Genomic DNA, 27286 nt, shown 5'->3' with positions numbered 1-27286 from the left:
TATTTATTTTATTTAAATATTTTTTACCCCTCCTTTCTATTTAAAATATTCAAGGCGGCTTACAAGAATGAACAAAAAAAAAATGTATATAAAAATTTAAAATGAGAATTTAAAATGAGACCTCAGAGGAACATAACCAGCTAAAAACATATCGAGAGGAGGAACACACACATACAGACTCAAACATTAATAAGAGCACGAGTAAAAAGGGTGGCTTTAGCTTGACGCCGAAACAACGTTGGCGCCATGAGAATATCCCGAGGAAGATTACCAGTAACATTGTAAGTGCTCTTGATTTCTAGATGTCTGTTGCAATGCTCAGCGCAGGCTATTTGTCCATCTGTCTCCTCAGAGGCAAGTCTTATTTTCTGTAAGACTTCGCCCCAGAGCACCTCTTTCTCCTGTCCTTGAATATAGCTAATCTTAACTGTTGGGTTGATTTGCCATCCTCTTGTAATCTTGAGCTGTTTTTACTCCCCCACACCTTAACTAACAGTAAAATTTGAAAGTGCTTTCCCTCCTCATTCTGCCAGAGGGGGCTGAAATGGTCAAGTAAAAGCCTCCGATCTTTCCAGTTTTGTCACATTGTGTGTCTGTGCACATGCAACAGTTCTTCCTCTGCATCTAAACAAATCACTCCACCCTCTCCTCACCATCTAAAGCCTTGATCCTTGGGAAGGGATGATGGTGGAAGTTTAATGGCCTCTTGGTCCTGTTGTAGCAACATGAAACATAATAAAGCACAGTCTTCAATTACCATCATTGCTCTCCTCCTCCTATGCCTGGCTGCCATCAATAGCCTCCTTCCCCTTACTTGGAATTCTCCTGCTTTCTCCTCATAACGCACACAATCTGTCTTATTTCTGCCATGTGCTGACGGGCTCAGCCTTCTGAGCAGTGGCGGGTAGTTCAAACTAACTTTCTGCTATAGCCAGGTCCTTTCTGGGGTACAAAGGCACAGGAGCACTTTTTCTACACCAGGGTAGTCCTCTTCCTGGATGCATCCCCTGTATCACAGTTGTTGTAGTGCTGTAGTAGTTGCTTTACTCAATGATACAGGTCCTCTATTATAGCCACAGTTTCCCCCCCCCCCCCCAAAGCTTAAGTGGTTCTCTCTTTTGGAGTCTGTGTTCCTTAACTACTTTTCTATGTCTCCCAGGCAATCAAGTCAAGGACTCCTACATGGCAGATCACTTTTCACTGTGCGTTCCTGGAAAATCATGTGCTCTTTCTCTCCTGTTTCTGTTTGAGGGGGACAGGCAGGTCATCTGGCTAGTTCTTGCAACGGGGGGGGGGGGGGAAATCTATGTTCTGTTCCTAGTTTTTCTGCAAGTCTCCATGTTCCTTAGATAAGTCATTACATTTCTCTGAATGAAGCTACTAAATGAGCTCAACAATTGTGTGAAGAGGAGCAGTATGGGGACAAAGCTAAAGCTGGAGAATAGGTGTTCATGTCTCCAGGGTACGAGTCCTGGGTACAAACCACTAACCTATGGCAACTCCACGCTTTAACTAAACACACACACAGCTACCTCAGTGATATAGGCCCTGTATTATGCCATTATGTGAAGATCTGGGAATATATCCAAATGGAGCTTCTCTGTGAGCTAGCAGGCTAATGTCCAAGCTATGCACTCTAGGAACTGCTGCCAGGTAATGGAAATGCAATTTTGAAGTATGTTGGTATTTTCCAGACTGATTTGGTCCTGCCAGAAACTAAGCTCAGACATTCCCATCTGTTACCATGGCCTGGCCAGAACGTGCTATATAAACAAATATAAGCGCTGTTGTATTGATCACTGCACAGCATATCATTTGTGCCTATTTCACTCCTGCAGCCAGTAAATAAAATTTTGTAAATGCAAAAGGAAAGTGTCCAAGTGACTGACAAGGTAGAAGCCCTGCTTGTGATGAATAGAGTGTTTGGGGCTTTTTGTTTTCAGGAGTTTCGCTCCTCTGGCTGTGCTATAGATATTTGTAGATAGTCTGTCACATTAGACTTCTCTTCCTCTACTGAATTCTCAGTGTGCGCAGTCAGTTATGTATCCTATTCAGAAGAATATATAGCTACAGTAAAATGTGCTGAATTACACTCTCATTTGTGCTATTTAACCGAAGTAATACTATCGGAGCTATTAATCTAGCTAATTTTAGTAAATGTGGTGTTAAATGGATTAAAGTAATTAAACATCAATATCATTAACAGCTTAAATGGTAACATAACCAAGGTGCTGTTGCAGGGTATCTGATCTCCTGGTAACAAATCCATGCCTACCTTAGAAGTTGTGATTATCTGGGCCGTATAATGTGGCTACCTAGTACTTCACTGCTGGAGATGGAGAAGAATCTAGGACTTTCAGCTCAGGGTGAAGACTCTTCAGAGCTTTTTGCATTGTAGGGCAGATGATGCGCACTTGAGCAGTTCTGATTTTCATCCTGAAGTGGTGGTATTGCAAATAGATCTCAACCAACTCCTAATCTCTAGAAAGAGAGCCAAGAAAAGCTCTGTTCCTACCAGAGCTGTCCCAGGTGTATTGGCTGCTGCTGAGGAAAGGGGTACACTGCCACAACTTCTGGTCCCCAGCTGCTTGTTCCACAGCTTCAGGTAGAGCTTCTGCCACTCACAATTAGGGCTGCAAGGTGTCCGCTGTTCTACCAGACAGTCTGGTTTTTGGGGCCTCTGGTTTAAAAAAAAAAAAAAAAAAAAAAAATTAGAAAATACTGGACATGTGCAAAGTTCGGTATCTTCTAGTTTTCCGCTGGGAGCCTCTGGTTGCGTCTGAGGAGGAGAGGAAGCCCTGTCCCTGCTCTTGAGCACTGGTCAAGTGCGTGGTGGAGCTGCAGCTGGACTCGCTTCTCTGGGGACGGGCAGCGCCTTGGGATCTGCATGTGTCTGGGTCAGTCCCACTCCCCTCTGGCCGATTTGGCCCCTCCTCCGGCCCGCCCCGCTCTGTCTGACCCCTCCCCCTCGGCCCGCTCTGCTTCCTGCTGGCCGCCCCTCCCCTGATCTCCCCTGGCCAGCCCCACTGCCCCCAATACCCCCCTCTCCCCGGCCAGTTCTGCTTCCTGCCTGCTGCCCCTCCTCCAGTCTCACCCGGCCAGCCCCGCTGCCCCTGATTTCCCCCCCCCCCCCCCCCCGCTCTGCTTTTTGCCTGCCGCCCCTCCCCCGATCTTCCCCGGCCAGCCCCGCTGCTCCCCCACCTCCCCCTGCCAGCTCTGCGTCGCGTCCCCCCCCCCCCCCTGTCATCCCCACTCCCGATCAAGTGTGTTCGGTATTTATTTTGAGACTACCTGGTAACCCTACTCACAATACTGTGAAGGTTGTTACTTTGAATTACTGCAGAGCTTGATAAAAGGTCTGGGGGGTTCAAAGAGTAGGCTTCTAGGCTTCTGCCTTTGCTTTAGCAACCGGTTAGCAAATGAAAGTTTTAAGGGCCTTTTGTTCTGTGTATAGCTCCAGCTCTTCTAGAGACTTAACACAACAATATACTATTTTAAAAACCAGTGTGGGGCTGCTACAGGTGTTCATCTACTTACTGTAATTACCTTCCAAAGTAAGAGAACTAGGTTTAATTGTAGACTTTCTCTAATCATGGAAAATCAAAACTTCACTGAGCACAAATAAACACTCTGATCCTCCTAGCTGTCAGACTTTTCAGAATGGAAATGGTTTTCCTGCCCTCTTAACCCAAGCTACTCCTGGGTTAAAATGAGGCAGCCAGCAAAGGACAAATCCAAACCTCCAAAAGGTGTCTGCTTTAAATAGAAGTCCCAGCTGTGCTCTCCCTGGCAAGCAGACTACTCTGCTTGAAAAATGCTCTTTCGTGGAAGAACCCTTGGCTACATACAGCATAGTAAGCCTCAAGACCTCTTACTTGTGTGAATTTATTAGGGTGAGGATTAAGGTGACTAAACTATAAGGCTACGTCTACATTGGCAAGATTTTGCACAAATACTTTTAACGCAAGAGTGTTTGTGTTAAAGTATTTGTGCAAGAGAGCGTCTACACTGGCATGTGCTTTTGAGCAAAAGCATCCGTGCCAGTGTAGACTCTCTTGCGCAAGAAAGCTCCGATGGCCATTTTAGCCATCGGGCTTCCTTGCACAAAAAATTCATGTTGCCTGTCTACACTGGCCTCTTGCGCAAGAACAGTTGTGCAAGAGGGCTTATTCCTGAGTGGGAACATCATAGTTCTTGCGCAAGAAGCACTGATTTCACACATTAGAACCTCAGTGTTCTTGCGCAGGAACTCCCCGCCAGGGTAGACAGGCAGCATGTTTTTGCGCAAAATCATGCCAATGTAGACACAGCCTAAATGTCTGACTGCTATGAGGCTTATATAGGTCACAAAGCATTTCAGAGAGGAAGGAAGGTTTCCTTGTCGCCATTTTATAGATGGTGGGGAAGGACTGGCCCTTTAACAAAGGAGCTGGCTCCTGTACCAGGAGTGCCTGTTGTCAAAACAATTGTGATGGGAGAGGAGGAGAGACAGATTGGGTTCCTCCAACACTAAATCTGATCCCTGGAGATGACTCCAGAGCCTCAACTTCTCAAAGCTTCTTTGGGAGCCAAATTGGGTACATGCCCCCCAGTACCATCTGGTGATGGGAGGAAGAACCAGAAGGCATGTTACATGCCAGCCTTAAGTAGTCTTCAGTTAAGTGGACATTCAGCTGCCACAGTTTTGAGTCAGTAGTGCATGTTGAGACCCTGTTCCTTGTGTCACTGAAGCATGTCTAGCAGCATTGTTGCAGAGAGCGGTGCACTGTGGGTAGCTATCCCATAATGCAACTCACAGTAAGGTGAGGGTGTGCACTGTCCTTCTGGGACTAAAACATTTTCACAAGAGGTCTGGGGACATGGCTTCAAGGTTTTCTCCTGATTGTAGCTGGAACCCATCTTTTTTTTGCGCCTTTTGAAAAAAGGTTAGCATAGCCACGTGTGGGCCGTATCCCAAGCAGCATGGACCTTGCTCGGCTGTACGCTGTGCTTGTGAGCATTGCCAACACCACACAACTTTTCCTGCTGTCTTTCCAAAGCTGCTCTGTGGAACACTGTGGTGCCCCTCAGGAAGCCATAGAAGGAAAGAATTCCCGGTTGTTTCTGGCAATTGTGCAGCAGCTGAACATGGGGAGGTTTTTTCTAGCCCTGAGAGATGGCCTCTGAGTGGTGGAATTGTACTGTTAGGCAGCTATGGGATGATGAGCAGTGGCTGCAAGGCTTTGTACATACAAGTCACTTTCTAGGAACCATGCAGAGTTTAGGACACTCCTCTTGCTCTGAGGGTGGCGAGGTGAGCGGCGATAGTTGGCGGAAGCTTGCAGTGCCAGACTGCTACCTGTGAGCAGTGACGTCATGAGGGTGTTGTGCACCTGGGGGCAAAAGCAAAATTTGAGGCCCCCCCCAAACATTTCCCCCCCCCCGCTGGGATAGGTCGGAATGCACGTGAACTGAGGTGATTGGGTAGAGCATATTCCTGCCACCATCCATGCTAAAACGCTTGCAGTATAACACAACTATTGTCCTATTCACTTTTTGAAGGTTTCGCTGAAATCTTTTCACAGTTGACTGTTGGAATAGAGACAAAATAGGAAATAATCATAAAAAGTTAACCACGTGATAATTTGTCAACTAAATTGGTGCCCCCCCCCAGCATGGCAACCAGGGGAAACTGCCCCCCCTCGCTACGCCACTGCCCTTGAGTGGGGAATCAATTTGAAGTGGGTAAATTCACTGTGGGGACAGTTGGCATCCAAGCAGACAGGCCTATTAATCGCTGTTGGCTAAGAAGGGTTATGACTCTGGGTAACGTGCAGGAGATACTGGGTGGTGTTGCTACAGTAGGGCTCCCTATCTGTGGAGGGATGATAGGTAGGCGCGTGGCACCAGGCCGTCTTGCCAAAGAACACACAAACAGAAAGGGGCATTGCCTGGTGCTGTTGCAAGCCCTGGTGGATCCCCAGGGTCGTTTTACCCACATCACTGGTGGGGGATGGTCAGAGGAGGCATGTAATTCGTGCACCTCGCTGAACAGACACAGGTGTTCTTTAAGGTGCAAGCAGGGACTTTCCTTCTGGAATACAACCCAACCATAGGTGATGCTGAAATACCAATAGTGATCCCAGGAGACCCAACCTACATCTTACTTCCATGTCTCATAAAGTGGCACCTGGATAGCAGCCATTGGTTCAATAATAGAATCACAGAACACTAGAATTGGAAGGGACCTTAAGAGCTCATGAAGTCCAGTCCCCTGCCCTCACGGTAGGACCAAGCACCATCTAGCTCACGGGTGGGGAACCTCAGGCCCGGGGGCAGGATGTGGCCTCTGGCTTGCCTGGATCCAGCCCCCGAGGCTCAGGGATCCCCTGTGCTTTGGGGGGCCTATGCTGGCGCCGCCCCCCCCCCCCACTACCCACCCGCAGGGCTGGAACACACAAAATCTACTAGCCTGGGCCCATCTAGGCTCTGGTGTGCAAGGGGAATGTGAGGAGTGTCTTTTTCATTCTCGGGGCTTCTTTGGCTTCTCACTTGTGTGTGGCCTCCGCCCAAGGCAGGGCCAATCCCAACTAAATCAACCCAGCCAGGGCTTTGTCAAGCCGAGACTTAAACACCTCTAGGGATGGAGGCTCCACTACTTCCCTAGGTAACCCATTCTAGTGCTTCACCACTCTCCTAGGGAAAGTGTTTCCTAATATCCAACCTGGACGTCTCCCACCACAACTTCTGTGGGTCAGTGGCCCCTGATCAAAAAAGGTTCCCCATCCCTGATCTAGACCATCACTAACTGATGTCTATCTAACCTGCTCTTAAATATCTCTAATGATGGAGATTCCACAACCTCCCTAGACAATTGATTCCAGTGTTTAGCCACCCTGACAGGTAGGAACTTTGTTCTAATGTCCAACCTAGACCTCTCTTGCTGCAGTTTAAGCCCATTGCTTCTTGTCCTGTCCTCAGAGGCCAAGGAGAACAATTTTTCTCCTTCCTTCCTGTAACATCCTTTTAGATATTTGAAAACTGCTATCATGTCCCCTCTCAGTCTTCTCTTTTCTAAACTAAACAAGCCCAATTATTTTAGTCTTCCCTCACAGGTTTTCTAGATCTTTAATAATTTTTGTTACTCTTCTCTGGATCGTCTCCAGTTTCTCCACATCTTTCCTGAAATGTGAGGCCCAGAACTGGACACAATACTCCAACTGAGGCCTAACTAGTGCAGAGTAGAGTGGAAGAATGACTTCTCGTGTCCACTACATGCATCTGACGAAGTGGGTCTTTGCTCACGAAAGCTTATGCTCCAACACTTCAGTTAGTCTATAAGGTGCCACAGGACTCCTCGCCGGTTTTGCAGATTCAGACTAACATGGCTACCCCTCTGATACTTCTCGTGTCTTGTTCACAACACACCTGTTAATGGATCCCAGAATCATGTTTGCTTCTCCCCGCCCCCCCCCCCAACAGTGTCCCACTGACTCATAATTAGCTTGTGGTCCACTATGACCCCTAGATCCTTCCTAGGCAGTCACTTTCCATTCTGTATGTGTGAAATGGATTGTTCCTTCCTAAGGGGAGCACGTTGCATCTGTCCTTATTAAACTTCATCCTATTTACCTCAGACCATTTCTCCAGTTTGTCCAGAGTGTTTTGAATTGAGTCTATCCTACAAATCACTTGCAACCCCTCCCAGCTCTGTATCGTCTGCAAACTTAATGATCGTACTTTCTATGTCATCATCTAAATCATTGATGAAGATATTGAACAGAACTGGTCCCAAAACAGACCCCTGTGGAACCCCACTTGCTATGCCCTTCCAGCATGACCGTGAACCATTAATAACAACTCTCTGAGGAATGGTTATCCAGCCAGTTATGCACCCATCTTACAGTAGCCCCATCTAGGTTGCATTTCTCTTGTTTATTGATAAGAAGGTAATAAGAGACCGTATGGAATGCTTTACTAAAGTCTAGGTATACCACGTCCACCGCCTCTTCCTTTCTCCACAAGACTTGTTGTTCTATCAAAGAAAGCTATCCGATAATAATAATAATAATAATAATAATAATAGGCTCAGCAAGTTCAGACTGGTGGTTGAAGGCACCTTTTTCCATTTAAATGTTACTGGTGCAGTTTACTTTCTAGGTTAGAAAGCAAACCAATGAGAGCAGTTACAACTATCTGATTTGTGCTGCATAATATCTGAGGTAAAGGGGGAGAAGTTTCCACAGGGGTGAGGCATGAAGGCGGATGAGTTGTCTACTGATTTTGAGCAGCCAGACACCAGGGCTGTAAGATGTCTGTGTGAAGCACTGCATCTCAGGGAGGCTTTGGATGCTCATTTTGGTAATGACCTGCTCTAGTGTGCGCCGCTTCTCTGTATTGGGTCTTCCCAAGTTGTAAACCCTGTTGTGTCCACTGGGTTTTGTTTCCACCAGTTTTGGCCCTTTGTTTCAATTTTCCTGTCTCTCCCCTGTCTCTCCTCAGTCCTATCTTCCCCTCCTCCTTCCATTTTCAATTCAGTTGAGTTCATTCTCAAGACCTGTACTTTTATTAAGCAAACATCCTGAAACTTAAGGATCAGAAATAGAATTTAACTCGGGACACAGGAGGAATAAAACTGAGGGGGGAAAGACACATTCATCCTGTCTTTAAAAGCACAGTAATCTTGCCCCTCACACACTTTCATATGTGCGGTTTTCATTCTTCAGACCTTCCCCCAGGATTGGGTGGAATGGATATTGCATCTTCCATCCCTCGCCTCTTGGGATGTTCGGAAGAGGGAGAAGGGAGATGAGGTGATATTGGAATGTTGTTGTAGAGGTGCCGCAGAGGGAGAGACTCAAGGTGCTTCTCCTAAAGGGCAACTAGATGCTCCAGCATCTGCTGTGGCCTGTGCTCGCTCAGCTGTGCTGCTCACATGCTTGCTATGTCCCTGGCCAGGCTTTCAGAGAGAGACTCCATGGCTGCTTGGTGTCTGCTGTTGCAGAGACCTTCATTCATAATCTCGGTAGACGTGTCATCACCTGTTCTTTGGTCTGGTCTTGTCTTGTCTTATCTGGGAGAACCTCTCCATCGGTGGAGGAAGTGCCAAAGGCCACGCTTCCAGGTGTAAGCCAGGGGAAGTTCATAGCAACCACTGTTAGGACGGATCCAGTGTCCAGTGCATTTGTTATATAAAAATCACTGCCCGTATGCCTCAGAAGTTTGCGGAGCATTTTCATTTAACAGTATTCATTGGGCCAGTTTGCTGTCCTAGCCATGGTGAGCATGGCTCTGGGGTAAGGGCACGGGGCAGTCAGCAGCCTTGGACAGGCGACCTGCAGCAGGACGAGACGTGGACAGGGGGCAGGTCTGCACGGGGAGTCGATTTTTAAACGCTCTCCCCTCATGGACTGCCTCTGATGCAGATGCTGCAGCGTGTGGTCACTGGGGACTCCCTGGGAGTGGCCTGGCTGCCAGCCTTTCCCAGAGGAATAGTGTAGCAACTGTGTTACTGCTAAAAATTGTTGTGGTTCCACGATTATTAAAATGGCTACTATTGTGAAACACAGGTGGCACGGGAGCAGATGCTACAGACTGGGTCCTTATGCTGTGTACTGTGGTGATGCTGGCAGAATTACATAAGGATGGCTACACTGGGTCAGACCAAAGCAGGGATGTGAATGGTTAACTGGGAAGCCTCACACCTTTAACAGCTGGTTCCGTTTAACCGGTGAGGGCTGGAGCAGCTTCTGCCTGTGGCGGGTCCAGCCTGCCACGGGTGGGTGTGCTCCAGTTTGGCCAGAGCAGCTCCTACTTGCGGCAGGCCCAGCCCGGCTGGAGCAGTGCACGGCGGATGGGGGTGCTGTGGTCCAGCTGGAGCAGCCCATGCCACCCACTGCTATTTAAACAGTTAACCGGTTAAACGTTACCTTTAACTGGCTAACTAATTTAAATAGGATTTGACATCCATTTAGCCCAGTGCTCTGTCTTGCCGCAGTGGCCAATGCCAGGAGCCCCAGAGAGAATGAACAGAACAGTATATGGGAAAGTGTCCTACCCTGGTGGAAGAAGTAAGGCACCCGTCCCCAGAAACCTGCAGCAGATCAGAGTTCCTTCATGAAAGTTTCCTGGAGATCTCGATGGAGGAGTCCTGGGCCATCTCTATGTACATCAGCAGGCTTTTTCTTGGGCCACTCTCTGCTTAGCTGATGTGACCACTGGGAAGCAGGCAATCACTTTACCCCACCTTGCAAATGTTTAGTTAACAAGAAAATACAAGAGCACATGACTGCAAATGTATTACTTGCTATTGCTCACTCACCAGCAGTTCCTTCTCAGCCTCCTGCTCCGTCACGATGCTGTGCTGTGTCTGGCTGGACTGCTCCGGGGTTACAGACCGCTCCTGGCTGTCCAAGAGAATGGATCCCCATTTGCCTGTCTCCCATTTGTCTCCATTTTTCTATTCCAAGGCTGCATCCTCGGGGTTGCCGGCGCTGGCCTGGGACCCCCACCTTCTCACCTGCTCTTATGGGTTAAAGTGCGATCACTGCTGAGAGTCACATGCAGCTCCTTGTTGAAGCAGCATGTCGGCAGTGCTGCCCTGCAGTGGCTCTTCGCCTGCCTTTGCCTTCTGGTGTACCTGCCACACCACCTTGATTTTTGTTTTCTCCTGTGGCACTGCTGCACGTCCCTGGGGTAGCTCTTCTCTCATGTGTTTGCCTCTGTGGCTAGATCAGAGCCCTGCCTACGCTACCTCTTCACCCCCTAGCCCAAGAAGATCCATCCTCTTCTGTATATTCCAGGCTGGAGTGGGTTTGGAGCATAGACCTGCCATGATCAGCTGTGCACGTGAGATCTCTATGCCAAAAAAGAAGAAAAAACCAGGAAATGGACACTCCAAAGTTCCTGGCCCTTTAACAGGGGAGGGGCTGTTTCTTATGGATCGGCTGCTGGGCAGTGAAGTTGAAAACATTTACCATACCAGTTGCAGCAGAGCATTGTGGGACACCTCCTGGAGGCCAATTATACTGTCTTAAGCAACACAGCGTCTTTTCCCTCTGTCAACCTAACACCATGAGATTAAGCACTACACTTCTCGTGGAGGTGGAGTAAAGAAATTGATGTAGCAGGCGAGCTACGTTGGTGGAAGGGGACCTGGTAGGTAAGGCAGATTATGTCAACCCAAGAGTGTAGTTTAGACCAGGCTAGAAGCTCACTCACTAGCTGCCAGAGCCAGGTTGGGGCTTTATCTATAGCAGGGCTACTCAACTTCGGAAGCCCTGGGAAGTCACAGGGATACTCATAGCACATGCCAAGGGCCGCAACTTAAGTGCGGTTGCATATACGTGTAAATATATATGCAAATAGCTTCTTTTACACTGACGGGCATGAATACAAAAATTAAGGCAAGACTACACAACACTCAGACCCTATTGAAGTCAGTTCTTCCGATATTAATAAAATACAATATTTACCCAATTTCTACCCGTAGGACAGGATTTTTAATGAGCAATGACAGTCCAAGAATTTAACTACTAAAACACACATCAACAGAAGACCATTCTATTGACTCACGTTGTGGAGCGTGTTCCCAGTGGAGGACACGTTCAAAGGATCCCATCCATGGGTCACATGTTGAGCCCCACGTGAACCCAAATCGCACCGTGAACAAATGTGGCAGGACGCATGTTGAGTAATCCTGATCTATAGTAAGGAGTATGATTGTAAGTCATGCAGGCCAGGGGCTCACTCTTCCTGTGTTTCCTTTGCCTAGCACAGCAGGACTCTGATCCTGATGGGTGGTTCCCACAATATACATGTCAAATATGAATAACTAGATTCATGTCTGTTGTCTTTCTCTCTTGGCCTGGGTGGACATTTGTTACTGGATAGTCCCCATGTAAGGAAGCCAGACTAGCCATCACTTGCTAGGTAATGGCTAATGCAGAGATCCTGGCACCGAGCCTCTGGCACATGAGTGAACACTTAGAAACTTGGCTAATGTTTTCACACTTGCCAAATCTGTTAATTCCTGGTAAATAAAACATACGTGTGTGCTTTTTGCCGGGAAATGAGCTGTTTTGATACTTGGTTTGGTGTAGGAGCATTTCATAGAATCATAGAACCATAGAGCTGGAAGAGACCTCAGAAGGTCATCAAGTCCAGCCCCCTGCTCTAGGCAGGACCAATCCCAACTAAATCAACCCGGCCAGGGCTTTGTCAAGCCGAGACTTAAACATCTCTAGGGATGGAGACTCCACTACTTCCCTAGGTAACCCATACCAGTGCTTCACTACCCTCCTAGTGAAATAGTTTTTCTTAATATCCAACCTGGACCTCTCCCGCCACAACTTGAGACCATTGCTCCTTGTTCTGCCATCTGTCACTACTGAGAACAGCCTCTCTCCATCCTCTTTGGAACCTCCCTTCAGGAAGTTGAAGGCTGCTGTCAAATCCTCCCTCACTCTTCGCTTCTGCAGACTAAACAGACCCAACTCCCTCAGCCTCTCCTCATAAGTCATATGCTCCAGCCCCCTCATCATTTTGGTCGCCCTCCGCTGGACCCTCTCCAATGCATCCACATCCTTTTTGTAGTGGGGGGCCCAGAACTGGACACAATACTCCAGATGTTGCCTCACCAGAGCCGAATAAAGGGGAATAATGACATCTCTGGATCTGCTGGCAATGTTCCTCTTAATGCAACCTAATATGCCATTAGCCTTCTTGGCTACAAGGGCACATTGTTGACTCATATCCAGCTTCTCAACCACTGTAACCCCCAGGTCCTTTTCTGCAGAACTACTACTTAAGTGGTTGGTCCCCAGCTTGTACCAATGCTTGGGATTCTTCCGTCCCAGGTGAAGAACTCTGCACTTGTCCTTGTTGAACCTCATCAGATTTCTTGTGGCCTGATCGTCCAATTTGTCTAAGTTACTCTGGATCCTATCTCTGCCCTCAAGCGTATCTACCTCTCCCCCTAGCTTAGTGTCATCCGCAAACTTGCTGAGGGTGCAATCCATCCTCTCATCCAGGTCATTAATAAAGATATTGTACAAAACCGGTCCTAGAACCGAACCTTGGGGCACTCCACTAGAAACTGACTGCCATCCTGACATCGAGCTGTTGATCACTACCCACTGGGCCCAGCCTTCTAGCCATCTTTCTATCCATCTTCCTATCCATTTATCCAATCCACATTCATTTCATATGAAGTCAGTGTGATTTGTGTTAACTAGCACTTTCTAGCATCAGGGCTATTATGTTCTGTTTCCCAGACTCCCCTTATAAATTACTATATCCAAGTCAGCTTCCCCAGGTTTGCATTTCTTCAGAATTTTCTCTTCAGCATTGGAAATGTTCTAAGAGGCTTTTTTAGGGCTGCCTTGGTATGGCTGAGCTTGTCCTTAGTGTCTGATCTTGAACCCCTATTGCAAGAATTATGGGTATCTAGGTTTTTTGCATCAGTGACTTTGTTGTGAAACTTACGTAAGTTGAACTTGGAAGTTTTCGTAGGAGCATCCCAAGGAAATTATTGGAAATTTGACTTTTTGCCTTGCATTCTGACACTTTCTTCAGTGCAACTTAACCACAAAAGCTTTAAACATATTCAAAGATTTATCACCATCAAAAATAGATTAGGAATAACACTGTTGAAAATAGTGGTAGAAATGTAGCCGTGTTAGTCTGGTGTAGCTGAAACAAAATACAGGACTATGTAGCACTTTAAAGACTAACAAGATGGTTTATTAGATGATGAGCTTTCGTGGGCCAGACCCACTTCCTCAGATCAAATAATGGAAGAAAATAGTCACAACCATATATACCAATGGATACAATTTAAAAAAAAATGAACACACATGAAAAGGACAAATCACATTACAGAACAGAAGGGGGATGGGGGGGGGGGGAAGGAGGTGAATGCCAGTGAGTTAATGGTATTAGAGGTGGGGACCAACCCTGGTACTTTCCCTTGCAACAAACCCCGCTGCCAGCTTTGTCCACATATTCACTCTGCTGACACCATTATTGGGCCTAACCAAGTGAGTTATAAGATCAAGAACAAATATTCCTGCGCCTCCAGAAATATAATCTATGCTATCATGTGCCGAAAGTGTCCATCTGCTATGTACATTGGACAAACGTCTCAGACATTTCACCAAAGAATCAATGCCCACAAAACAGACATTAGACAGGATCACAAAGAAAAAACAGTTGCTTGTCATTTCAACCAAAAAGGACACTGTCTGAATGACCTGCTAACCTGCATCCTACTTCAGAAGACATTCAAATCTGCACTTGAAAGGGAATCCTCTGAACTGGCATTCATGCTAAAATTCGACACACTCCGCACGGGACTTAACAAAGACCCCAGCTATCTTACCCATTACAAAGATAGCTTCCCCAATTATCACCTCTAATACTATTAACTCACTGGCATTCACCTCCTCCCCCCCCCCCCCCCCACATCCCCCTTCTGTTCTGTATTTTGTTACTGTTGAAAATATGTCTTGAAAGGTTACTCTGTGGCATGCTGTAGTGTGTGTGTGTGTGTGTGTGTGTGTGTGTGTGTGTAAAAAATACACACTTGCACATTCTAGGAATGTGAATGAGTAGACTATTAATCTTCTTGACTACTTGCATCCGTCCCTTGTTGCTGCCTCTGCATCAGTTGCTGCCTGTTCCCTCCCCATGCTGCTGCCTCTATCAGAGGCAGCAGTGGAGGGTGGGGGGCAGGAGAGGCTGCCACGAAGCAGCCTCTTGCTATGGACAGGGCTGCTCCGCATCCCCTCACAGACCAGCTCCTGCCTGGCATCCCGTGCTGCTGCCTCTAATACAGAGGCAGCAGTGCAGGGGGCTCCCTGGGAGTGGCACTGGTGCACACTGGCTGCCACCCCCAATCCCAGGGACTATCGAATAGTTGACTAACTGCTAAGAATTCATGTGGTTAATCAACTGTTCTATTACCAGCTATCTAACATCCCTCGCCCGTTCTAAAAGCTGCCTAAATACCTGCAGTTACCTCCCTGCATAGGCATTTTGTTACAGCATAACCTGGAAAATGGAAAGGTGCATCTGAGAATTATTTTACAAGACTGTCTTGTAACAAGTGTGTGTTCATTCCAGAACAGAGTAGGGCTGTTGCTAGCTATTTTATTAATTTTCAAAACTCTCACTGTACACAGGAACACATGGTTCACTGATCATCATTGTTGCCCTTGTTCTCTCTTCCCTGGTTTCACCAACTGTTTTATTACACCCACGTGTGTTGTATCTTGTTCTTAGGCTTAGGTAAGTGCTTCAGGTCACAAAGGGACCATCTGTGTTTGAACAGCCCTTGTTGTTCAAGGATGGAGGGAAAATAGTGTTTTGTAAGGTACTGGAGTTGGGATCTGGGGACTTGGGTTCAGTTCCTGGCCATGGCAAGAGACTGCATGTGCCTCAGGCAAGTCACTTAATCTTTTTCCCCCATGTGTAAAATGAAGATATTCCCCACCTCATAGGGATATTGAGGGAAGAACTGAAGAGCTCACAGATTTTACAGTGTTGTTTATTATATGGAAGAGAAATTGAGCCAATTTGGCAGCTTGTCCAAGTCCCTGTAGGAAGTGTATAAAGGCAGGAGAGACTTACCGTGTTCAGGACTTACAGGGCACTTAGAAAGGCAGTGAGCTGCCGGGGCGCATTTGGTCTCAGGAGAGTGGGGAGCTGCTGAAGTTAGTGTGCAGTAATGGTTTGATGACCAAGGCTCTTACCAAAGCATGTAAGCCCTCCTGTTTCCCTTAGACAGCGCTGTAGAATGTTTTTCCTGTGACTATCATACTGACAAACTAAATGACCAATTTCTTCCTGTGCTAAACGAAGGGGCTCTGTCTGGGTGAGAGGTGTGCTGCGGAAGTGATTTATAGCAGTTACAGCGTATGACCTGGTTTGCATGTGGAGAGCGGGTACTTCCCATCAGCTCACCTCTAGCTTTGCATACACGTGTTTGTGTTTGAGGCGTGAATTGCTTTTCTCCTATCCTGTCACCTGTCCTGGCAGCAAAGAGAAGGCATGGGCCCCAGCTCCCTTCTCCACATGTGGCTTGTTTTCACAGAGACTCAGGCTGCAGCTATAAATATACTTGTATAACACCGAGGAAAAGGGGAAGTGCTCTGCTTTTGCTAAATGGCACCTTCTGTTCCTCTCATGCGCTTATTGTGATTGAATATTTTTATGCTTATTTTTGCTTCCTCAAAAAGCTTCCATCACTTGATGTTTTTATAATAGAAGGTTAATACAGTAAATCCTATCATGTCACTAGCCAGGCTAATGATTTGTAATGTGGGGTTATCTGATAAAAGGGGGGGGGTTAAGCTGTGTATTGTTAATATGTGCCAAGGGCTAGGTGACAGGGGACCTCCCCCCCCCAGTCCAACAGCAGGGACATGAAAACTCTAAATGCATGAAAACTATCAATGCGACTTAGTTTAACAGTTTAAGTTTTCAGACACCAAAAAACGAGAGATTGCTTGGTCAGTGTCCCCACTAGCTGGTGGAGATGAATTGCACTGGGTTTGTCTTCCACCTTCTGGCATACACTCCTCCCTCTTCGGGTGCACCAACATCACAGCAGACCATCTTCCTAGGTTGCTGGCACGTAGGAGGAAGTAGGTTCTCACCTGTTATTCCAAGAGCAACAGTGATGATAAATCAAATGATGTCAGGAGGATAACATGTGGCAAATTTGTCTCCAAAAGGCAGTGCAAATCCACCTGTTTTGAGCAGCTGGGATTTCCAGCCCTGGTTCTGCTTAGACTGCATAGGAGCTGCTAAGAGCAGGAGAATTTTCATATTGTATGCAAATAGTGGCCTCTCGGTGCCCATGCAAAATTAGTCTGTGCTCGCTCTGTGTGACCACATAGGCAAGTGCTTAATCTAAGTAACAAAGAACTATTGAATCGCAGCTGTGATTGGCACATGCTTACTCCTCTGCCAGTACGTCCAGAGTAAGCATTTTTCTCCTTATACCATGTAATGGCTGTTCCCTTATGCTTCCCCCAAATCTCTTCATTACTCTATGGACTAATGAAGTATATTACTTGCCACTCTTTGTGCATTGATTTTAATGACTGTATGCAAGGGAGCTTCACCAGAGAGATTCTTCCCTTTACTTGAGCAGTCACTAGCATCCCTGGTAAATATTTTCACTGTTACCTCTTTCTTGGTTTCCTGTTTCCCAAAGAGTTCACAACTGAAAGCTGCTTGTCACAGGCACTTGGTGAAGGAGCAAACACCCACCTAAATATCGCTAAAAGTGACACGTATCGGAAGCTTGTAAGGTTGCTGTTTTAATAATTTTTTAATTTATAATGGCCCACTCTGGTTTTCTTCACTTTGAAGAGCCCATGAAATCTGCAGAATGGTAACAGCATTTCTAAAAAGGGCCTGCATTGTTTGTCCTTCTATATCAACTTGAGGTGACAAATCACTGAAAAAAAGTTGAGCCATCCTGTCCCATATGACATGGGGACCTAGGTTTGTTACTGTGTTGGTGGAATTAGCCCACACCCCTCTCTACTCCAAATGCCGGATATTTATCTCAAAACTTAAAGGTTATATTCTGTGGCGGGGCCCTCCCTTGTGACTGTAAGTCACCAGGCAGTGCTCAGAGAGCTGTATAGATAATACGCTGTAGTTATCCCTTCATCACTATGGTCTGAGAATGTGCCAGCATATGGACCATTGCCCCCTTCTCTGGGATCTCTGTGGGTAAGAATCACAGCCTTTCCCACTCCTCCTCCTATGATTATTAGTTACCAGTCAGTCCTGCTTTCTACTTCCCTGTTTTCTTGTCCTCTAAAGATTTTGCCTGCCTTCCTTCCTGGGTGTCACAGCCAACTCTTAACCTCAGTACTTACCTGAATCCAGATTAGTTATGTTTATACAAGGTGCGCTCTACTGGAGAGAGAAACAGGAGAAGGGAAGAAAGAATGTACTTGATTTCATTCATACAGAGACTGCACAGAGCCTCACAGAGTGGGCTACATGACTTTGTTACAAGGGTCAAAAGTTGGCAGCTGTGTTCTTGCATGTCAGAATCCATGCCTGCTCCTTCTTGCATTCTTCCTGTCTCTCTTCCCCCCAATACATGGCCAGCTGCCAAGGAGCAAGCTGGCCTGGCTACCCTTGCAGTAGTTCAGTTCTCCTCCTGGAAGAAACTGGCTCCCTTTTAACACTCCTTCTCAAAGCTTAAAATATAATAATATAAGCTTCCTCCTGCTTCGGTGTTTGAGTGATATTACTCCCCTAAATCTCGTTCTCCCATGGGTCTGAGAACCTGTGTAGTCACCCTAAGGGAATTTTCTTGTACTGTGCAACCTGCAATTTCTTCCTGAAGTGTCAATGTCAAATCTCACCAGGAGTAAAATACACAGGAAAGGCTAATTTATATGTCTGGGCATAGCTATGTGTCACAAACAATAAAGGTAATGGCAGATAAAGATCAATCTGAATAAATGTTTTGCTAGAGAAGTTAAGATGTCTGTGTGCATGCAGAACAGGGCTGAATGGTGTGGGAAGCCAGACCCTTAGCTGGGGTAAATCATAGCTCCCTTGAACTCAGTGGAACTCCGCCAGTTTACATCAGTGGGGGTCTGGCCCTGCATTTCTAAAACTGGAAGAATTTTCTTTCACAGCTCATATCGGCTGATGTGGAATTCTGTTCCGTCAAATGCTGGCCCATCATATGGGAGTTGGTATGGGGCTTGGTCCTGCCCATTTATCTGGCATGCCAGGAAGCACTGAACTGGTTTAACTGAAGCTGTACGTTGCTGAGTTGAACCAGTAAATGACATGATGGTAGAATGCCTGTGCCTAGCCCACACTAAAACAAAGGACAGGAACATGCAGCACTTTAAAGACTGGAATGGAAATCCACCCACCATATGAAAACAGACTAACACGGCTACATCTCTATTACTAGCCCACACTAGTGCTTCCACTGGGGGTGCTAGAGCAGCAGTGAGGAATTGGTAGAGAAATGGTCTTGCAAACAAGACCGTATTGGCTGAGAACTCCAATGGCATGGCACGGTTTGTATGGTTGATCACTTCACTCGAGCTGCCCCCAAAGAGTCTTGGCATTCTGATCCATATGCGAAGGAGTCAAACCTTGCAACATCTCTCAAAGGTGGGATAGACCTGCTGAAAGGTTACTGCATGGTAGCTCAGTCACTCGAGTCTGAGATGGTCCAATTAAGCCAACAGAGTATGATTTTTTCACAATGTTTTAATTCAACAATTATGAAAATTCAGTGTACCAAGAGTGTGTCGCTAATTATAAAAGGATCTGGTTTGGCTGGAAATGTGGTTAGAGGTAGAAATGTATGTTTAGACTCTTTGTGGTAAAGTCCTTTTCCCCTAAATTGGTATCCCACTCTTAAAGTTTTCAAGGGAGCTTTATGATGAACCCAAACTACATGAAATTCCTCAGTGAAAGGTAGTTTTTATAAGACATACGTGTCGATACCATTTCTAGAGGCTTCAGGAAATGGGCAATGCTACCTCAGGAGAATGTTAGCTGGATTTTGTGTTTGTTCTAAGCTACTTTGTGTCCTTAATGTGTTGCACTGTAAAAATACTGAGAGCAATTTTGGGAAACCTGGGGTCAGTTTGGCCCCTGGGGGCTCGTGTGTATTTCAGAACGGAAGTAACCGCATGAAGCCTGGAGTCAGTGGGGGACTCAGAATCCCCTGCTGACTCTAGGCTCTATGCTGCGCTGCTGCTTTGAAATGCCGCGCTGGAGCCCGGGATCAGCTGGGAAGTCCTCAGCTGACTCTGGGTTCCTTGGAAATGCCTCAGGGAGCCTGGGGTCAGCTAGGGAGTCCCCAGCTGACTCCAGGCTCCATGTGGCGCTGCCGCTTTGAAATGCGGTGGCGGTGTTTCAAAGGGGAAGCACTGCACAGCTGATCCTGGGCTCTGTGTAGCGCTGCCCCTTTGAAACGCTGCCATGGCATTTCAAAGGGGCAGCACAGCATTGAGTCCGAGGTCAGCTCCGTGCAGCGCTGCCGCTTTGAAACACCAAAGTGGCGTTTCAAAGGGGTAGAGCCACATAGATCCTGGGATCAGCTGTGCAGCGTTGCCCCGTTTGAAGTACCTTCTCTTCCTCTCCTCCCACCCCCCTTTGCTGCCTCTGAGAGGCAGCAAGGGGTGGGGGAATTGACCAGTTGACTCGACTGTCCAATATGCATTTGCTTGTCGACTAGTCCTTAACATGCTTATTCTGGCTTTCTCAACGGTTGCAATTGGTGAGATAACATTTAGGATTTTTCAAACAGAAGTGTTATGGTGCAGTGATATAAATAGTGGTTCCATTCCTGGCTCGCTTTGCCTCCTGGGAGTTGTAATCCCCAGCTGTGCTGGGTGGAAGCAGCATGGCATGAACTGCTCCCATAGCTGGCCTGGGGCTGTGCGGGGTGGAAGCACCCAGAGCTGGCTGGGGCAGCAGGCGACTGGCTGATCCTGTGGCTTGCTGTACAGGTGGGCTTGAGAGGCTGGGCTGGAACAGGGCGGTCATAAATGCAGGGGGTCATAAGTCGGGGGTCACCTGTATTAGTAGAAATATTTTGCCTTGGGATTCTCATTTGTTAGAGCGAAGCAAAGAATGTCTGTTAGATCTGGGCTTTGAGTGGTACAATGAGCGTCTTCCTCAAACCTTTTATTTAACTTGCTGACTCCATGTAGATTCTATGGCTCAGCAAGAACAACAGGTAAGTTAGAACTAAAAAATACCCAGTCCATGCTCTGTGCTAAGGCAGGGTCGTGTATTTTGTGTGCTTGGTTGCACAGCTAAATGCCTGTTGAGAGAGGTGAGGATTTTAAGGAGACACTTAGGAGCTTGTTTGTTTCCCTGGAAATGTATGTGCCCCAATGCTAGAGAAAATGGGACACTTGAATAGTGGACACGTTAGTTACCTCTATATGGTAAAAGATTGAAGGCTGCGTTAGGAGAGTCTGCAAGCATAGAAATAACGATAGGGCAGCATCACCATCTCCCGGGGAAATGAAGGTGTTGGAGTTGAGATGAGGGACTCGAGGGTGCCACCGGACCAGATTTAGTATTTATAACCCTTAGGGGCACCAGACATGTTCTGGTAGTAGGCTCGTGTTTTCTGTGGTGCGTGTCCTGCCTGTCTTGGAGCTGCAGGGTGCTTGCCTTGTGTGCTCTGACTTTTGATGCTGACTGGTCAGTATAAAATGATGCTTTTTGGCAGGTCATAGAGTGTTTGGGTACAGCAGAATAACACGGTGGTTCCCTTTGCTTGATGATGCCAGTCTGTGGATGACCTGTGTGCATGAGTCAGGCAAGGCAGTGGCAAGAAACCTTTCTGTAGTGGCAAAACCTATACAGAAAGTATTCCTTACACTATTTCATAAGGGTTTTTCCCCCCAGAATTAGCCCATGACAGGCGAGGATCTTCAGGTTGTTTGCCCTTGTCTTCGGTTGGTTCTTCAATCAGATTTAGAGATGCTTTTGTCCTTTACAAAGGGGCCTTTGCCGGTGGCTGATACAAGGTCTTACCAGTTGGGGCAATGTTAGAAAATAGCATACTTCAGGCTTTTGCTTTGGTGCTTGCAATAAAACCCTAGAGTGAAACTCAGTCAGCATTTGGGGAAATAAGCTATTTTTGAGGTTATTCTGTTTTCTGAAGGTCTGAACGGGTAGGTACGATTTGGCAATGCTGTTATAATCCCTAATGTTGAAGGGGTACAAGATGAGACCCAGAAGGTGTATAGGCCTATGAAGGAATATACCATTGGCACTTGCAGGGTTTGGCTGTTAGACATGCTGAACAAGTGCCTGGCTAACTAGGCAAGACGTGGGGTGGAAGAACTTCTCTCCCTGAAACACTTCAGTTGAACTATTTAGGGCACCCACCCTGTCTCAGGTGGAGTAAGTATAGATGCATCGGTCAAGAATCAGAGCTAGTGAGCTGTTTAGGTTAAAACAAAATTCTCTGGGTTGCAAATCTCTCTCTGTTCATATTTGTAGAAAACTGAAAATGCAGAAAGTGGTCGACTTTGTATTCATCCGAACAGTGAGATCACAAGAACAGCGTGCAACGCCTGCAGAGTTCTGCAGTGTGTTTCCCCACCAGTGCGTAACTTTCCCAAAGTCAGCGTGCGAGCCAGGTGCAATGTGGAAAGCAGCATTTCTCCAACACTTGTCCATGGAATGCTTGCTGATGTTTGTAGAGAGCCAGCCAGTCCCCATGGTGCTGCCTTCCTTGCTTCTTTTCAGCTGCCAAATTCCACCAAGAGAGCTAAATATGCACGGGGGGAAGTAATGTTCATTTTTTGTTGCACACAAGTTCTCGTAGTTGCCACTGGGATTTTGTGTGACTGAGCAGGAAGAGAGGTGGTCTGTGTGATTTGCAAGCTGGAGGAGAGCTACCCAGGACAATCTCTAAGGTACGTTCATGCTTTTAAAAAGTTATCTGTGACCCAAAGGTAAATGTAAAAGCTCTGTAGTGGTTGATGTACAGGAAGCATCAAATCACGGCAGAAGACCCAACTAACTGCTTGAGCATTTGGTTCAGTCTGTTTGTCTGTAGTTCATCTGATGCCCCATAGCACAGATCCACTCCTATCGTTACAGAACATCCTCATTTGCATAGCTGTTGTCATACTAGTAACGTGATACTTATGATGTGGGTCTTCATTTGGAGCATGCCTTTAGTATAGGAGATTCCAGTTCGGATGGCAACGTTGTTGTTCAAAGATCATGATTGCCACTGCACAAGAGTTTCCCCTCCCCATAGACAAATCTGCATAGTCACAGCCCACAGCTCCTCATGTCCGTTTATCAAGCCCTAGAAACTATTTGTATGACTGACCCGATGTGGTGTTTGGAAGATAGGAGATCTATGTGGCACCTGTTTGCTCCCATTAATACTTAAAGCTGAGGTTCGTTCTTGCCAGGAAAGTTAGATGGTGGAATACGCTTGTATATCAGTTTTCTGCGGTTCATTTCCATGCTGGCTGGCGGACACTGAACTAGCTTTGCCAGATAGAGGGAGTGAAAGATTTTGTTTAATTTCTGAAGAGTGTAGGTTGTGGTATGACTTTGAGAAGTTATTTAGGCAGCTTTGTTCTGTGTCCGTCCCTATCTTACTGAATGTGCTTTACCTCCTCCTCCTTGTCCTTCGTGCCTGTGGCAGGGATGTGTGGGTTACATTTGTTCTCAGAAACATTTCTTCTGTTGCTGTTTCTGGCACTGGTTGCATCGGAGCTAACTGGACAAATTGTGCTTTTTGGGAAGTACCTTGAACCCAAAAGGGGATTTTTATATCTCGATGATAATTCCTGTGCGGGAATCTACAGATTGAATCAGAGGAGTGTGATGAAGCAGTGGTGTAAACTCCTCTAAATAAGAATCTGTTAGTTTTAGGATTACAGGTTGGACCTACCTGGTCCAGCACCTTTGGGACCTGAGTAGTCCTGGAGGAGGGAGTTTGCTGGACCAGGGGAGGTCAGGCATGGGGCTCTCCCAGGCTCCTCTACTGGCCACTGGCCTGGCTAATGTGCTGTTCCCAGCCAGTGATAGGGCTTCACTCCCAGCTGCTGAATGGCTCTGGCCGTTGGGGCTCCCTCCCCCCAGCTGCCTGCGGCTTTGTGTTTTCAGCCTGTGGAGGCTTCCGCTTCCCTGGTCAACAGAGGCTTCTGCCTGGTCCTGCTCCAGCTGCAAGCTGCTAGCTGGGCTTCCTACCCCTAGGCCACCCTCCAGGCTGGCAACCTCTGTGGCTGGGCATCTCTGGTCAAGCAACATTCGTGGTCCGATGTTGCTAGACCAGAGAGTCCTGGACCACAGAGATTCAAGCTGTAGTTAACTGGTAGCACAACACAATGAATAACTATGGAAGACTCACGCTACGAGGAGTGGGGAAGGTTAAACAGACTGTTTCTTAAAGTCTATTAGTCAAGTTCTAAAAAGGGGCAGGAGAAAGCTAAAATTCAGAAGAAGATAAAATGACTTAGGAGCGACGTCACTCTGCTGCGAGATTGCATCAGTGCAAATCTTGGGAGACGCTCAGTAATCGTGCAAATCCTTGTAGCAAGAGAATGTGCAGATACTGCTGGGATGGGGACTGTCATGGTAGTACAACTTCAGTGCTGGATCATCACGACAGTGCTGCAGTTAGAACATGAGACTACGTATGGATAAACTGTGGGAGCTGCTGGAGATCCCATCATGTCCTTGTGACAGATTTCATTTAGGATTCTAGTATAATGGTTCCCAGCCTTTTTTATACTGTGGACCGGCAAACCCATTCACAAACTTTGGGTGGGCTGGTAACCTTTTATTTGCATATTCATTATGCAAATAATGAATATGAAAATACGCACATAAAATGTTACTGGTCTGCCAATGTATTCGAGCCCTGGCCCCCAGAGCCGCCGCAAACAGCCGACTTCAGCTCTGGCAGCCATGTGCTCAGGGTATACCCCTACCCCAGCCCCATGGGTGTGACCTGGCAGTGTGCTGCAGCCCAGTACTTGGTGGTTGAGAGTGACTGCTCTAGCACATTCAGCCCTCCGTGTCCAACATTTGCTCAGTCCCTGTGCCGCAGATGTTGTTAACCTTCCAAAGCCTACAAACCATTGGGAATGTTCCGATTAATTTTCACACAAAGGAATAGGGTCTTCATCAGGGAAAGATCAGAACAGTAATTACACAAATAGGAGTTTACTGCTTGGCAGACAGTGGAGGCAATATGAAAATTATCACTGTCCATGCTGCTGCCAACATCATTTTCCAGCTCAATCCATTTTCTTTAAAAAGCGGCATACAACGTGCCAAGGCCACAAGTTCATGTAAAAAACACCTGCATAACTTTATTAACGTACACCAGCAGTGGGCAGCCACAGATCGTGAGTGGGCCTCATGAGTGGCCCTCCATCTCAGTGAGCCGCAGCCACGTGTAGCCCACTCGGATGCCACCTGCAGCTCTGTCTGCCCCCATCCCCCATGTGCTCTGCACACTGGGGCACCAGAGCCCTGCACTTCCTACTCCTGTCTCCCTCCCAGTACTTTTGGAGCACCACGAATCGCCTGACTTGTGCTCCATCCCCAGTCCGCCCTCTCCCTCCCAGAGCTTGACCAGCCACGAACTGTTGATTTATGGTGGCCCAGGTCTGGGAGGGAAGGGAAGGAGTGGGGGGATGGAGCATGAATCAGGGAGTTCGTGGTGCTCCAAAAGCGATGAGACTTAGAAAGTGTGGGATACTGGTGCCCCATGCGTGAGAGGAGCATGCGGGTGGGCAGCAGACAAGTTGCTCACCACTGAAATAAACCATTGTTTTGTATCCCATCTTGAGCCACATTAGTGGTCACTGTTGCACTTTTTTCTAATTTTGAAGCAGCAGTGGGATTAGAATTCAAATTCTCAGTCTTCCAAAGTACCGATCCCTGCCCCTTGTACTCAAGAGGAATCTGTGTTAACGCCTGGCATCTGACACGGCTGATCAGTTACAGCTCCTTCCAGCAGCAGTGGCATGCGCATGCTAGTTCATTTGCGGGATGCTACAGCTCGGGTTTCCTAACCGATTGCATAATGGTGTCAACAACCCAGCTTCTGTGCTTTTTGCAAGTAAACCTGTGTATCTGCGCCCACAACTATCTGCGCAGAAAATATCAAGTTTCAGTCTGCACTTTGACAGCTGTGGCATTAAGACCTCCATTGTCAGCTGTTCGAGATGGCGGGGTCTCCAATCAGCACCTCAGCTTGCCCCTCCCCTAAGGAAGAGGTTAGGACTGGATGTAAACTCTTGTCTCAGGCTCTTTTAGTTTTAATACAAAACCTGAGGCTCTTCATTATGTAGCACCCATGCTCATACTTTATCTGGCCTTGAGTTGATCATAGCAGATACTGTACTGCATAACAACAATACTTGCTGTGTCAAAGCTGGGGATGTAAGCGACTAGTCAACTATCTGATGAGCAAAAGCGTATCAGATAGTAGTCAAGGGACTAGTCGACTTGCTTCCGCTTCCCCTTGCTGCCTCCGTCAGAGGCAGCAAGATGGGGGGAGCAGGAGCCAGTGGGGGGGTGTGTGTGTGTGGGTGGGGGTGTGTGTGAGGGGGGGGTTAAAAGCCGGTTCCCCCCAGCACTGTTTCTGGGGGGAGATAGCGGGGACTGGGTACGAGCTGGGAATCAGCTGATTCCTGGCTCACACGCTGTCCCAGATGCTGCACCTCTGCTTTGTAAAGTGTTGAGCCTGCCAGCTCTTAATACGTTTAGAAATCAGAAGCTCAGCGGAGGGGACCCGGCGGAAGCTGGGACAGCTGATTCTCGGCTCGTGCTAGGTCCCTACGCTGCGCACCAGCCTTTTAAATGTATTAAGACCCAACAGGCTCTTTAAAAGGCTAAAGTGCAGCGTGGGTGGGCCTGGCACGAGCCGGGAATCAGCTGTCCCGACTCATGCATGATCCCCCCCTCTGCACTTCAGCCTTTTAAATGTATTAAAAGTCGTCAGGCTCTTAATACATTCAAAAGGCAGAGCCGCAGTGGGGTTAGCTCCTGGGGCCAGAGCTGACCCCGCTGCGGCTCCCCCGCTTATTGACTAATTGATGGAAAATCCATCGACTAGTTGATCAGTTGATTAAAGGAAATTTATCATCCCTAGTTAAAGCTCTTCCCAGGCATTATGTAACAGCCACATACCAGTCTGGTGAACTAAGCGTTACCCCAGTTGAATGTCAAACTCTGCCTCAGATTTTAAGTGATTTCCCCAAGATCACGGAAGGAGACCCGTTAGAACTGAGACCAGAACTTAGAGCCTCCTGACTTAAGACCTCAAAGTTCAGACCTAGCTCTTTAACTTGGGTCCCATAACGTCCTATCAGGATTAAATCCAGCATGTGACTGCCAGCCATCCCCAAATAATTACCACCTAGCAGAGGGAATGAAAAAACGCAATCCCTTCTGACATTGCTGGCCGCTGCAGTCATTTCAGCAAGGGAAAAGCTTCTGTAAAAGTGCTGACAAAGCAGGAGATGAAATTTTTTAAACCCATCATAGGAAGCAAATTGTGCATCAAAGCAAGTCTCAGCTGTATTGGTCTGAGTCTTTGCTTATCCTTGTCGAATTAAAAGCAACAAGCAGAAGGCTGACATTGTGGATGGCTCTGCGTGCGGTATGTATTAATGCCCTGCCCTTTGTGGAGAAGGGGATTTGAGTTTCTCTTTACAATGTCAAGGAAAGGTTAGGGGGCTTATGCTGTTCTGTGGAGATTAGGCATTATGTAATGATCCCAGTCTGAATCAACGGG

The 27286-nt window shown here is 47.2% G+C and overlaps 1 protein-coding gene across 7 annotated transcripts in view; it reads left to right on the top strand.

The window, feature by feature from the left end:
- ARHGAP39 (Rho GTPase activating protein 39) overlaps window positions 1–27286 on the top strand; it is a 360347-nt gene that overhangs the window by 90025 nt on the left and 243036 nt on the right. Inside the window, exon 1 of one of the 7 annotated variants that reach the window (XM_075919968.2) lies at window positions 21114–22427. The exons of 5 other annotated variants lie outside the window; for them this stretch is intronic. The gene's annotated coding sequence lies outside the window, so the exon portion shown is untranslated. Of the gene's footprint in view, window positions 1–21113; window positions 22428–26569; window positions 27152–27286 lie in introns of those variants that run through there. One more of the 7 variants, XM_075919967.2, reaches the window with a different exon arrangement.

Source organism: Pelodiscus sinensis, chromosome 2, assembly GCF_052426305.1.
Source record: "Pelodiscus sinensis isolate ZL-2025 chromosome 2, ASM5242630v1, whole genome shotgun sequence".
Lineage (NCBI taxonomy): Eukaryota > Metazoa > Chordata > Testudines > Trionychidae > Pelodiscus > Pelodiscus sinensis.
Note: the sequence above shows the minus strand (reverse complement) of the source record. Positions and strands in the feature narration are given on the sequence as shown.